Raw genomic sequence first — 15,502 nt, 5'->3', positions numbered from 1 at the left:
AGTCCATGCCAGGTTTACAAAGGAAAGTAATGAGTGAAGTTGTTTCCCATTTTTCCTTTATTCATTCAGCCGAATGTACAGTTACATATCACTGTACTGAGTCCTACAGATGCAACTTACACTCTATCCACCTGGCTATTTAATGAATATCATTACTCTCAGAGATTCCAAGTTTAATTTGTATTTCACGTGATTTAGATGCGTTACTGTTGTAAGTAAAAGCGAAAAATCTACCTATCCGTTTCTATTATAAAAGATTGAGTATTTATTCCTCTTTTCAAGAATTAATTTAATAACTAAATTTTAGATTAAAAAAAAATTAAGTCTACCAACATATTAGTTTGTTATTTTTAAACAAAATTAAAAAAGTACACTTACTCGTTTCCATATTAATAAAAATAACAATCTACATCTCTTCATATCTCTAGTTCTGGTGATTGCAGAATTTCATACGATTTTCTTTATCGTTGTTTATGTATATACTACAATTTAAAGAATCCTCTATAAACTTTAATTTTTCTGGACATGAGAAGTCCCGATAAAAAAATAATTTGTCCCAATAAAAAAAAATGAAAATTTTTATATGAATTGTTGATGTAATTGTTGTTTATAGACAGTGCTGTCGTTCATATCAGTTCTATTCGTTCATATATGCTGCATGAACAGACTTAAAAGAAAGTAATGTGATTTGAGTTTTACGTATACTGAATGTAAAGAAACCATTAAAATAAGTTATTCGGAAAGATTGAATAGACGAATTTTTAATTTTTCAAATTAATGAAAGTATTAAACTAATTTTACATAAATGCATAATTAATATATAATGCAATAATCGTACCTTTAAATTATTATTCGTTTATACTTTAAAAAACTTTAAGTGAAAAAAATAGAGGTTAAATGTTTATAAACAAACAATACAATAAAACAATTCACTTTGTCAGGTTACATATACTATTGACAGAATCTGTCGATATTTTAAAATGAAATGTGCTACAACCCTACAGACCTACAATGACAGAACATGCCAAGTCACGACACCCCATTTCCGCCTTATAGGCACGCAATTATTCTTTTTTTTTATTGGTAATTTTATTATTATTATTACCATCATCGTTACATTATAGCCTTGAAATGAGTCAAACTATAAAAATTGGCAATCAAATAACCTTTCAAGGTCATTAATATATGAATAAGTCAAGGACTTTAACAAAAAAAAAAAACAAAGAAGTTAATCTGTATAGAGTGATGAATGAATGTGATAATAAATCGATGTAAAAAGAATTCTCGCCGTTTCAAATTATCAGTAATTAAGAGTAAGTATAAAAAAATGTGATTACTTGAAGATTGAAATAAGTAAATATATTTTAATAAACCGTCGTAGAAAAAAATTAAAACGCATCTTACTCATAAATGAACACTTTTCTTTCAAGCGTCTCTCATTTTAATGTTGAATAAAAAAAGCACTCTGTATTATAACACAGTCTTGACAGTTTATGTCTTTTTATTCAGATATTTTGACCCATTTTTTTTACTGTTTAACAAAACTTCACTTAATGTTACAAAAAAAAAGTACTTCAATATTATTTCTAATGTTACAAAAAGTTACCGCTTTTATACGACAGTTCATTTATAAAAATACAATTTTCCTTTTCATTAAAAAACCATTTCTTATTTATTTTGTGAATAAATAAAATTATTTTCTTTTTATTGCTTATTAAAATAGTAATTAAATTATTTTTAATTTTAAAGATTATATAAACCTTTTTTACTTTCCTGTCATCATACATCTAGAGGTATGCTGCAAGAAAGAAAGTATGGTAATCAGTCAAAAAGTAGGGTATGGGTTTTTTGTTCATTTCTCGACGTTTCATAACCCAGGGACCCAAAAAACAAAAAGTGGGGGGTTATGTTCGTACTTATGTACGTGCGTGTTTGAAGCTTAATAATTTGACTAGATAAACGGGTTTTGATGAAATTTTGTACAGATTCGTATATATGGGGCAATTTGTTGGTAAATTTTTGGAGTCAATATCCAAAACATAATGATGGGGTTTGACAGAGGGGGATTTATTGAAAGTAAATTTCTCAAAATTTTGCAAACATAACCCAATTTTATATTTAGCTCAGTATATGGGTGCATACTTATCTTACAACTTTTACAACTTTTATTTTGTCCTAAAATTACCCCTTCCCGAAAAAATCTATAAAGCCTTCTTTTATTTATTACATATTTTTAACCGAATTTATTTTTGCGTCGCCCTAGGCATAGTAGTAGCACAAGCATTGGGGGTGAAGGAGCGGATCAAAGTTTAAAAATATAAATTTTTTTGAATCTTTCAAAATGTTTTTGGGATTATCTACACATTTAATAATATTAAAAATGTAAATAATAAGTAATATTTTTACATCAAATTTCATTAATACTCACCCACCGCCAAAAAATAAATGTTAGGTAACTTTTTCATGTTTAATTATTTTCCCACTGTATAAGAATAAATAACCAACGCCAAAGGAAAGTATTGCAACTTTGTTGTCAGATTTTTTTTATTTAATAACCACCACCATATAATATATAATTAATAATATTTCAGTTAATAAAGACGCCATGAAGACAATATAAAAGCGATTACAATTTTTTATTATTTAAACTTAAAAATTTGTTACTATATATAGGTTGATATTATCTGTTTGTATTATAAAAATAATTTTTACATTTGACTGAATTCTTACTTGTGATATCAAGTTTTTTTTTAGAATTAATTCACTTCTGAGTCTGTATGTTTTTTGACAAGTTAAATACAGAACGACTTTCTTTAATTTTTACTTCCTTATAGGAAGTGAAGAAAGTATTGTGGTCGCGAAAAAATTCGGTTATCAGATTTCAACGGAAATATCCATTTTGACCATCACTGAATCCATTTTGACTAGTTTCTGCGTGATGTCTGTACGTACCTCGCATAACTCAAAAACCATTAGCCGTAGGATATTGAAATTTTTTATTTAGAACGGTTGCAATATCTAGTTGTGCACCTCCCCTTTTGATTGCAATCGACTGGACCAAAAGTGTCCAAAAAAGCCCAAAACAAAAAATGGATTTTGGACTTTTTCTTAACTGCAGTAATAAGCCCTCAGCGAGAGATTTCAACGATATATCATAAGTAGTACTTTATATATATTGGTATAAAGAGTTATAGCCAAATAAAATCTTAATTTATGAAATATTTGGATCTTACAAGGGGAAGGCATTTCAGTTCAAATCAGACCATCTCCGTTTTTTAACTTTTTTTTTAATTTAAATGTATTGATTTATTAATAATTAAAATTAAATTTAAAAATTTGTAATTTGTATTTTTATTTGTATTTTTTTTTTACAAATTTAATTTTTGAAATTTTTTTTACAGTATATAATAATTCAATAATAAAAAAAAATATCCGAAGTTATATATAATATATAAGTTATAATGGAATAAAATTTTATGTACTTTTCATTTATAAAAAATGTAAATGTGTAATTTAATAGGCGTACAAGGAAGTCATGTGGTGTCTACATGAGATTTTTAATTTCAGTGACATCGGAAGTAATTATATAATAACGATTTGGGCCCATGCTGCAGTAATAATCTGAGTGTCAACGTCTGTCTTACATCCTTTAAGCTTTATAGAAACCTATTGTCTTCTTAAAACCTTCATAGTAGCTTTTTCTTTGGATTAATTAATACAATCACCTGTTAAAAAAAAAAAAATACTGATGAGGACACCACATGACGTCCTTGTACACCTGTTAAATTGCATATACACATTACACATTTTTTGCTCCACTTCATTTAAACTTATTTCATTTGAAAGTATAAAATATTAGTTGTTATTAATATCAAATATTTCTACAAATATTAATTCAACAATCTTAGCTGAAATATTAGGATAGATTAAAAGTCCCTTTATTACTCTTTAAATAAATGTATATCTTATATCTATCTAACATTATGTTTTTTAAATTATTATGATGTAACCATCCGCAAATGAAAACAAAAACCAAATCTGATGTGCGCACAAATTGACTTACTTGTACGCCTATTAAATTACATATACACATTTTTTTAAATGAAAAGTACATAAAATTTTATTTCATATTAACTTCTGATATTTTTCATATTTTTTTTTTATTATTGAATTATTATTTATTGTAAAACAATTTACAATCAGAGGTTAGTAATAATTAATAAATCGATATATTTAAATAAAAAAAAGATAAAAAAAAGGAGATGAAGTCTGATTTGAATCGATGTGCCTTCCCTTCAAAAGATCCAAATATTTCATTAATTAAAATTTCATTTGACTATAACTCTGGATCAAATGAAAATAAGTGCCACTTATGATATATCGTTGAAAAGATCTCAATGAGGGCTTATTACTGCAGTTATGAAAAAGTATAAAATCCTGATTGTTTTGGATTTTGGACTTTTTTGCACACTTTTGGTCCAGTCGATTACCAAAAGGATTACCAAAAGGAAAAGTGCAAAACTAGATGTTACAACAGTCCTAAATCCAAAATTTCAACTTCCTACAGGTAATCGTTTTCGAGTTATGCGAGATGCATACGTACGCACATACATACGTAAGTACGTACAGGCGTCACGCCGAAAACAGTCAAAATGGATTCAGGAATGATCAAAATGGATATTTCTGTTGAAATCTGAAAACCGAAATATTTCGCGATCACAATACTTCCTTTACTTCGTACAAGGAAATAATTATTGGATATAATTGAAGAAAAAAAATTGTGATTCCACGAATTGTTTGGTTACAATTCTTAAGCATAGCTTTTTAATATAATTGAATTACATAAAACAAAGAAATATAGCTTACAGCAGCATCAAAATAAAATTACTTCAACTCCCAGAAATACAGTGTATTCTGTTTTTTTTTTAGGATTTTTCCAAATTGCGAGCTACTTTAAATGACAAAAGAAACTATGAACGTGTTGCTCGTTTTATTAATAACAGGTTTCTCGCAAATAAGGTGATTTCAACAGACAAATAATAAATATAGCCGAGCTTCGCAAATTAAACTACTGTCATTTTGTAAACTTTACTAGTCATTAATTTTATTTACTTCCATCAGCAATCACTCGTAAAAGAGTTAAAAAATTTATCGAACTTCTCACAATCTTTAACAAGACTGAACTCAACATTAAATTTATAACGTAGGTTTCGATTATGAATATTTTACTTTCTTTATGATTATATTTTTTAATATTTATTTATTAAGAACAAGTTTTTATTTAGAAAGTTAACTTATAATAACTCATCATAATAAGTTAAAAGTTTTTGACAATTTGATTAAAGATTTCGCAGCCCTTTCTTGGAAAATATACGTATTATTAAGCCGCAGTACTGCAATAGTAACAGAAGAAAAGGAGGGCACAAAAAGTCTTTTGCATCTGATATGCCTCGGGTAAAACCCCTCCCTAGTTAATATAAATCTTTCAGCAAAGGGGAGCGGAAAATAATAATAATCTTAATGAAAATTTACCCTGATGTAAAGGAAGATAGTTGAAAACCCGTTAAAATTATACTACAAATACGTTCAAATATTTAAATTGCAGCTAAAAAAAAAAGTAATAAGCAAACCCATGTATTATAAATTTAAAAATGCAACTTCCAAACTTTCTATGGAAGGAACTACTACGGACAACTTAATAACCGACGGAAAATAAATAAACATTAATCGTACGATGTTGCGAAGGAATAGCCATCAATATAAAGTAAAAAAATTCACGAAAGAACGCCTGCCTGATAATTAATTCGTAAAGTATTCCATAATACATTGAATGTTGAACTAGAATAAAATTTATATCACAAATGTTCTGTTTTAATTCACCCCATTAACCATGGGATTACGGAGTCGAATTTTTGTAGCGTTTAAAGAATGCCGTGATTGACCGGAATTCGAACTCGGGACATTCAAGATGAAAAGTTGGTCGTTACCAAATTATCACAGAAATTAGAAACTTTTATTATAACGAATCAATACGAGCAGTTATTGCTATTAGCTAGCTTTTACTCGGACCATAAACACAAATTTTCGCAATATCTCGATCTCAGCGGGTCCATTTTTTGTAAAAATATTTCTTTTTATTTATTTATATATTTCTTTTTATATTCAGAATATATATTATATATTCTGAATATAAGCCAAATCGGACCATAAATACAATTTTCCGAAATATCTCTATCCCAGCGTCACCTAGCAGATCCATTTTTTGCAAAGATATTTCTTTTCACGTAACTAATATATACTCCGAATATGAGCCAAATCGGACCATAAATACAGTTTTATGAAATATCTCCCGACCCCCGGGCCACCTAAGGGGTCCAAACTAATTTAGAAACCTTCACGGACTTGCGTACAACAATTCACGAAAGTTTCATCCCAATCGGATGAATGGTATAGCAACGCATACGGGACAAACAAACATTCATTTATATATATATATATATATATATATATATAACATAAGGAAGTTCTAGATAGTCATGAATATCTTCGTTCCGTGTGAACAACAATGCCCCAGCAATGGAACTCGCCAATTTATTCTGGAAACGTTATATAATCTCAATGTTGCTCTTGCTCGTCGTATATCATGGTTTTTTCCATAGTCCAAATCGGTTTTGGAATCAAATTGAATGTATTAAAACAAATTGTTTTAATATCTTAGTGACAGCGAAAAGTGTGAATTCCTGCCAAATAACCAATAAAGCTTAATCAGATATATGTATATATATATCAGATTAGATCAAAACACTTTCGCGTACATATGAAAAATTGCAATTATAGTTGTCAATTTTATTAAATTTACTCCCGAAGTAAATGAATTAATTAACTTTTATTATGAAAGAAAATGGAAAATTAGACTGTATTTATGAATCCTGGAATTTTTAAACCGGAAATACCAACAGGACTTAACAAATACATTAAATGCTACTTTAATGGTTTTTTAATTCTTTTTTTATTCAAAAATGGATTCACAAGAATAAGAATAAGAAGAAGTTTGATATATATATATATATATATTTTTTTTTTAAATGAACATTAAAATCTTTTCAAATTTAATAGTCAACATATATATTTATTTATTTCTATTGTTTCTATATGATATTTTTATTACCAACTTCAATTAAAAAAAAAGATCCAAGTCTAATCCGTATGTCATTTTTCTTTTAATGTATTTTCAAGCCTTATTCTTATTCGAATGAACTGATTACATTGATTTTTTATAACTGGTTTTTTATGACTAATTAAACATATAAACTAGATATTTGTCCATAAAAATACCGATTAGAATTTCTAGTACATGATAAAATCTGAAGCCTGGTTATGATTCGATACTGAAACTCTCCGGACAAAAAATCAATTTCGCGGAGGAAGTTCTAATTACCTCGTTCTTCCAGATAAAGCAGAAAATTCTATTACAATTAATAAATCGTTTGGTCTACATATTGATTTGAAAAAAGTTTATTTATTAAGAACTACTTGTTTGTACATCATTAATTAAGTATTATTGTATTGTTATAGAGTCTAATGATATTACAACCTAATATGAAAATGAAAGAAAATTAGTAATAAAATTTGCGATTAATGTTTACTTTAAAAATAAATCACAAATATTTAAATTAAATATCAATCAAAAATATTTGTATTTAATTTTTACCTTAATTCCAAAAAATATCTTTATATTTTTATACGTTTATACGTAATATTTTTTTTTATGAAGACAAGTTATTCCCATTTGAATTTCTTCCCAACAGTTTTTTTTCAAATAGGAGTATGTTTTTTTATAAACCTATTCATATTTTCCATAAAAAAATAAACAAATAAAAATAGAACCGACTTCAAAAACATACTAATCAGTAAAATAAATCAGTTTGCCAAATTCTTTTGAAATTTTGACTTTTGAAGTTGTCGTCAAAGTAGATGTAAATTGTAAATAATTTTTTTTTAATTTGACGTCAATTTCAAAAAGAAATTTATAAAGGAATTGCTAGTTGGAAGTTTTTTTGCGTTTCACATTTTGTTTATTTATAATCGGTTTTCCAAATAAGGAACCACAAATTAATCGTCTCGTATTTGTTGGAAACACTCTCAATAAAACATACATATACATAAAAATATAAATAAAGTACATATATACGTACATGTATAAAAGTTCATATATATATATATATTCACACTGATTAAGACCACAAATATATAAGAGCTCATAAAGGCCTAATGAAAAAAAAAAAAAAAAATGTGTAACATCAATTAACAATAGACAAACAAATAATAACGTAACAATCTCATCGAGATAAATAGAAATAGGCTAGGCTCCTTATCAAGACATAGAAATATGTATCACATATGAGGTATTGAACCAGCTTAAGAGTCACTCAGATTCCTCTAAGTCTAGCACATAGGCATTTCAATCACCAGTTATCCTCGCTGCTGTCTAGGAAATTAATTACTAGAAAGTTCGCGTGATTATCTAACCGCTGACTGTAATTTGAACCGAAACGTTTGACCTCTTCGCAAACATAAGGAAGTTCTAGATAGTCATGAATTTCTTCGTTCCGTATGAACAACAACGGCCCAGCAATGGAACTCGCCAATTTATTCTGGAAAAGTTATATAATCTCAATGTTGCTCTAGCTCGTATCCCGTGGTTTTTTCCATAGTCCAAAACGGTTTTGGAATCAAATTGAATGTATTAAAACAAATTGTTTTAATATCTTAGTGACAGCGACAAGTGTGAATTCCTGCCAAATAACCAATAAAGCTTAAGCTACCAATAAAGCTACCTCGTGTTTAACTGTTTCCTTTTTTCTCTCACGTGGTATTTCCACGTCAAACGACGATCATAGTAGAGCCCAAGGTACCGTACGCGGTCAGAATGTGGGATGAAAATGCCGTCTAGGTGGACCCGGGGACAGTCATCTCTTTTCGTCATAAACGCAATATGACTTGATTTATTCTCATTCATCTTTATTCTACATTTTGTTAACCATAAGCCGATCAAGTCTAATACCGATTGAAGTTTCACTGAGACTAATTGTGGATCTTCCTCAAAAGTCAGGGAATTGCTGTATCATGAGCAAACGAGGCGACGATGACACGGTCTGGAATCGGAAGGTTGGCAGTGAAAATTAAGTACAGGACAGGTCCTAAGTTGAATTTTAAAGAAAATTATATTTTACGCTTTAATAGTTTAAATTATTTTTTTGTTTTTCGATACTAATTTCAAATTATTCTTTCTCAAGATAATCTTTTCATAGATTATAATTAAATTAAAAATAGAATAAAAAAATAAAAATATAAATAAATATTCACATCTTCGGAAAAAACTTATTTTCTGATATTTTAACAACTTATAAAAATGTAAAATTCCAACTTTTAATAATTATTCTTAAAGGACCAACTAAAAAAAAAGTACAAGTAAACCTAAACCAATAATCATTAAGAGGTAATTAATAATTAAAAATTTATTTCTCAATTATTTTTCATAATAATTTATTCTAAATGTTAGACATTTTGTTAAATTGTTTTTCTTGCTAGCACTTTCAAAAAAAAATTTTTGTTTTAGATTTAATGGCAAGAGAGATTAATATTAAATATTTAAAGATTTTACGATTAATTTTATACCATTAATTGTCGTCTAATATTTAAAATCTTTAGAAATGACTATAATTACCTTTTAATACAACAATTGTATTCAGTGTTATGATGATTAAATTCGTAAAATTATTATTTAAATGTACTTATTAAAAAAAATTTCAAGCAACTTTATTTGATACTCTATATCATAAATTTCAAAAACTTTAGTTTTTCGGTTAGGAAAAAGTGCTTACCATACCAATTATATTTTTAAAATCTGTATGTGAACTAGATAACTTGCATAAGTGATATGAGTTTCTGAATATGAGAGGATATCTAATTAAAATAAAATTTAATAAAAAACGGGTCCATCCGTTTAGGAGTTACAGGGGAAGAAATTAACAAGCAGTATACAAACGCCTTTCCTGGTGTAGCAGTAAAAAAAACTATGATATTCAATGTTACATTTTTATATATTTCTAATACGGAATAAACATATTCAGTTGATTAATACAAGCTTTTTTTTTCAGTGAGTAAATACGGCTATAAAATCTGAAAAACTAGGCGAATGTACACGATTCTAGTTATGTTTTTAAATATAATTTACGTAGTAAAACTTTTCCACCTAATGTTATTCTACCAATATAACCTTATTTATAAGGAATTCAGCATATCTTCATTTAAGTTTTTAATTCAAATGTATCGACCGATTTTAACCTTTTAACTTCTAAAAAAAGTCGCTATGTATAAAAAAAAATAGCTTGGTTCTTAAAAATAAAAATTATTTTTCGAAAATATTATTTTTCGTTTAACATTGCCATTTACTGTTGGCTTCAATAGTCTATATTATTATACAAATATTGATAATATTGTCTCACAACACACTTGCTATTTTTAGCCAGTTTTTAGAACTATTTTCTTGTCTATAAGGTAAGTATGGTTCGTTACAGGCGATGATATAATAAGATTTTAAAATATCTTTTTACAACAATATATACAATATTATTATTATTATTATTATTATTATTATTAATATAAGTATATAATATCACAATATTGATTTATAAAAGGTAGGTACTATATAAATACTTTAAAAAAGGAGCTTTTAAGAGGAAATCAAACTACATATCTGCACTGATATAATGCAAGGTCACATCATATAAATATTACAATATTGATTATAAAATCAAACATTTAAAACTTATATCTGTTTAGAAGGTATCCTTACCGAAATGAAAAAAAAAGAATAATTACAAAAATTTATACTTATATTGATGAAATACAATTTTGTTAATACCCAATTTTCTTAACAACATTTTTCCCGGAAGGATTACTTAATACAGACTCTATCAAACAATAATTAAAAATCGTAACTCAATTAACAATAATTTTAATTTACCGTCCTTTGGTTCCGATTTTAAGATTGTATAAATGTAAAGAAAAATTATTTTTATTTTATTAACTTAGATTTCATTTTAAATTGGTTCATAATAAATGGTTTTATTAATAAAAATATTTTTTTAAGAATATTATCTTTTTATTCCAGGAGAAGAAACGAAGAAAGGAAAAAACCTGTGTCTTGATATAAAAATAGAAGAGGAATGTAGAAAAATAAGATATAAGAAATACTGTCTTACTTAGCCTGAGCTAATCCTGTCCACAAATGCGGGTATATTTATTATTATTTCTCTACCCTAAAATATCAAACTAATTTTCTGGAATTTTCATGTGAACATATTTTAAATATCTTATTAAAATCAAGCTATTTATTATAAATATACTATAAAAATCAAATTACTAAGTATCGGTGACAACAAAAAAGTAAGTAATTTATGTACATAAATGAATTTTTCGTTTAAAGATTTTCAGCTAATATTAAGTAGAAAAAAGTCATAAAACTGAACTACTGGTGGAATTTTCTTTACCAAGAAAAAAATGTTCGAAATCGATCCATTATAAAAAAGTATAAAGCTTAACATACAAAGAAAAAATACACAAAATCGAATACAGAACCTCCTTATTTGAAATTGTTTGAAGAAATCTCAAATCGGTTTAGTTAAGCTTCTTTCTTGTTCTAAAAAAATAAATTTTAGTTAGGATAGATTTTTAATGTTTATTTTAAAATAAGTAACTACATTGCAAAACATTAAGAAATTAGAACAAAGGGAAAATAGAGAAAAGAGAGCGTGAAATGAAGCTTGGTAAAGAACAAATTATAAACGATAATTCTGATAATTTTTCAAGGGCTTATTTAGTTTCACGCCTAAATAAAATATTAAACCATAAGGGCATTCAATGTTCTATTATATTTCAATTAAAGTTTACATTAGAACGTTTTTTAGTAAGTTTATATCATTATAATAAATATTTACGCCTTTTATTTTAAATTAAAACTTAATTTAAGTTTAATTCTGTTTAGAAGGTATCCTTACCAAAATGAAATAAAAAAACAATCAATTTTGTTAATTTCCAATTTTCTTAACAGCATTTTTCCCGGAAGGATTACTTAATACACACGCTATCAAACAATAATTAAAAATCGTAATTCAATTAACAATAATTGAATTATTTATAATCACGTAAAAAAATTATTTTAAAGTACACAAAAGTATTAAGCCTGTATTGAAAAACTTGCACGCAACAGGGTGCATCCACCACTAGCATTATATTTTAACACAGAATAAAGCATTTACAAAATGTTTCTTTGCACTCCACTTTTTCTATACAACGCAATTGCAGTGCGCGGATGTATAACAGAATCCCAGTTCCGTTGATGTGAACAGTGAAAAAAAGCAGAAAAACCATTTCTTTCTTCTTTACAAAAAAGAGAGAAAAATAGTCTCATGTTACATTTACTAAATTAAAAATAATTTTAACCAATAAAGGAGATATATTGAATGTGATCTAATATTTATTACATTTAAGAATAAATTTCTTAATATATTATATAATTATAAAATAATCAATAATAAATGGTTAAAAATCGATACAAGATATAAAAGCAGGAATCTTTTCTTACTGGTTACATGGATTCTTATTTCTTACAATAGCAATATTACTAAAGCATAATAGTAATTACTAAAGCAATATTACTATAGCAGCAATACTATTAAACGTTTAAAAAACTATTGGCTACCGTATGGCGAAAAGAAGGGAGAATGATTTATAAATAACAAGAAAAGTTCAAACCCAAATTACCTACCGCCAAGCAGTAAATCTAAAAACAACTTTAAAAATGTTAAATTAGACAAACTGGAACTAAAATTAACATAACTTAAGAAAAAAGTTAAAAAAAAAGATTTAAAAAAATATATATTTTTTTACAGAAGTGATTAAGCTTAAGCCCATACATATACCCATATATATAGTCTCTCTCTCTCTCTCTCTCTCTCTATGTGTGATATATATTATAAGGGGTCTTTTAAATTGAGCGCAAAAGATCGATAGATTCCGATAGCGACGTTAATTTTTTTTTTTTTTTTTTTAATTTTTCAAGCGTCATTTGTTTTTAGTAGTTTATGATAAATCAACATGGAACGCCTCACGTCTAAACAACGTTTATAAATTATACAAATCAATTATCGAAATATGCAGGCACGTATCGTGCTCTCCGTGATATTTATGGTGTGCATAGTTAGCTAAACAAAAGCACAATTTATCGTTTGGTTTAAAAATTGAACGAAAATTTTCTCTACTTCATATTTAAACATCAACTCACAAAAGAAATGCTAGGAGTCGACAGAATATCGTTGCTGTAAATACAAGTGTTCGTGAAAATCGAAATTTATCGATTTCACATCGTTCACAAGAATTGAGCATCTTCAATAACAACATGGCGAATTTTGTGTTAATATCTTAGTATACAAGTATAAGATTCAACGAACTCAAGAATTAAAGCCACGGGACCATTCTTTGCTAGAAGGTTTGCTGATTAGACTCTAGAGCAGCATGATCTAAACTTTCATTTAAAAAACTTTATATTTAGATGAGGCACATCTTTTGGCTTGATGGGTTTGTAAACAAGCAAAACTGTCATATTTGGGACGACTCCAATTGAAAAATGATTCAGCAGCGGCTATCACAAGCGAAAAAATCACAGTTTGGTGTGGATTACACAAACTGGTGGCATTGGCCTTTTTTTTTTCAAAAATGAGCAAGATGAGTAAACAAACAAACAAGATAAGTACACAAGTAACAAGATGAGTACAGTAAATGGTGAACGCTTTCGAGCTATGATTTTTGCAAATTTGGAGAATTCTGATTTGAATGAAATGTGGTTTCAACAGGATGATGCCACATCCCACACAATTGCTGAAACAATTCAGTTATTTCGTCAAAAGTTTTGCGATTCGATAATTACACAAAATAGTAGTGACAATTGATCAGCAAAATCGTGTGATTTGACTCCCTTAGATTTTTTTCTCTGGGGTTATGTTAAGTCACAAGTCTATAGCAACCAACCACTAACGATTGGTGATTTATAAACATATACTCGACGCGTTATTGGAATTCAAGCTAAATGTGCAAAAGAGTTAAGCAAATTTTTGTCGATGACTTTGCTATGTAAAGGAAAGCCGTGGAGGCCATATGAATTATGTTTTTCAAATTCAATGTAATGTTATAAGTTTCAGAATAAACAAAATTCGGTTGATATTACTCATACTTTTTTCTTTTTTTTACAATTATACGTTTTGCGCTGAAAATGAAAGTTCCTCATATATAAACATGATTATTAGATTTAAATAATTTTCAATAAACTATTTTACAAACAGCTGTAGAATCCAACAATGTAAACTAAACTTTATTATTTAAAAAAAGATTTTTAATCTCAAAACCGCAAAACAAACGAAAATTAATAAATATAAGGTTTACAAAACTTAGTAATAATTTACAGTTGCTCTAATGCCCACTTTCAATGACTCGTGCTGATGTCAGTTTATGTTATTTTAGATTTTTTTAAATTAAACAATCAGGTATCTAGAATACCGACGTAAACTGTGTTAAATTTAAATTATCTGTTCATTTAGTAATAAATTACATCGATGTTCTATGTTAATATAATTTCATAATTTTCGAGTGCGTCAAGACGTTGTCCTGTTTTGTTTACTTCTAAGTTCATAACGTTAAGACTGTTCACTGTTGTTTCTGTGATTTGTTTCTATAAGATAATGAGTGATTTACTCTATGTTGTACAAAGAGCTTTTAAGCGTTTATTGTATCACTGTTTGAAGCTGGGTTCTGTTTGTCCCACGTACGACAATATCTAGTCGGAAAAGTTAATTTTACTTATTCAAGAAGCATTATGTTCGTTTGGTGATAATTGTCTAATAGTTTAATTTACAAACCGATTTGACAATCGTAGTATAAAAACAATCTAAGTCCTACATTAAAATCCGTGAAGATTTAAACGATAAAATTTAAGGTCAAAAATCTGTTAACAGTTTTAAATGAGCTCCTTTTAAAAAAACAACTACCCTAGATAAATATCACTTTAAACGATGATACTTCATAATGTTAAAGACTAAAAACCACTCTCTGTGAGGCGGTTATCGTTTTATAATAAAAGAATCTACATCTAAAATTTACTCAAAATAGTGATTTTTTTTTTCTAGTACAAAAACAGTATCAAAAATAAAAAAACCATTACAAAATTTATATGCGTTTTTTACGCAAAACACATCGATTTTTTAACGGTATAATTAAACTTTTGTCGGTGAAATAATTTGTAAAACTCTACCGCGAGTATTATGCTCACTAAAATGAAAAAAAAAAAACAAAACAATACTACAAGATGTTTAATTACACATTTAATTAATTTATTTATTTATTCATTTTATTTATTTATTTAATTAATTTATTTATTTATATTTAT

The 15,502-nt window shown here is 27.2% G+C and overlaps 1 protein-coding gene across 1 annotated transcript in view; it reads right to left on the bottom strand.

Moving 5' to 3' along the window:
- The window catches only part of Myo81F (unconventional myosin 81F), a 457,375-nt gene that overhangs the window by 101,825 nt on the left and 340,048 nt on the right, over window positions 1-15,502 (bottom strand). The window lies entirely within an intron of this gene.

The sequence above is a fragment of the Lycorma delicatula genome, chromosome 5 (genome assembly GCF_047948215.1).
Source record: "Lycorma delicatula isolate Av1 chromosome 5, ASM4794821v1, whole genome shotgun sequence".
NCBI lineage: Eukaryota > Metazoa > Arthropoda > Insecta > Hemiptera > Fulgoridae > Lycorma > Lycorma delicatula.
The sequence above is the reverse complement of the archived record's forward strand: the minus strand, read 5'-3'. Positions and strand labels throughout refer to the sequence as shown.